The following is a 597-nucleotide window of genomic DNA, read 5'->3' on the forward strand; positions in this document are numbered from 1 at the left end:
AGGGTTGTCGAAACCTTCGACAGTTTTATGAAAGCCAAGACGGTGATTGCAAGCTTCTAATAAGCTAAGTCACAACATTTGAATTAAATGAAGACATCTTTGTGGAAGTGCTATACAGCAATTTAGATTTTTTTTTGTGCTGAAATCAGATTTTATTTTATTTTTTTGCATTAGTCATTCATATTTTAGTTAAATTTTGTGCAGAAGAGGCACATAGTTTACCTATGAAGCTATCAATCAATTTTTAAGTTATTAAGCATTTGGAGTTGACAGTATTGTCACAATATCATAATACACAGAAAGGAAAGAGAGAGAACAACTCTGCATTTTCTTTGTAGCATTGACTGCATCTTCTGTCGAGAAGTTTTTTTGAAACCAGGAGTGGTTTTGATTACGATGTGATGATTTTCACAACTGTGAAGTATGGAGGTGGAAGCATCATGCTGTGTGTGTGTTTTACTGTGGGACATCCTTAGAAAATTTTTTGGGGCAGTTCTGAAAAGGCGTGTCCAAGTGGGGAAAAGGTTTTGGATCTTTTAATAGTCCACCTAAATATTTTTGCTTAAATTGTTTACTTAGGGAGCATCTGTTTGCAGA

This window comes from Poecilia reticulata, chromosome 17 (genome assembly GCF_904066995.2).
Source record: "Poecilia reticulata chromosome 17, P_reticulata-male-v2, whole genome shotgun sequence".
In the NCBI taxonomy this organism is placed as follows: Eukaryota; Metazoa; Chordata; class Actinopteri; order Cyprinodontiformes; family Poeciliidae; genus Poecilia; species Poecilia reticulata.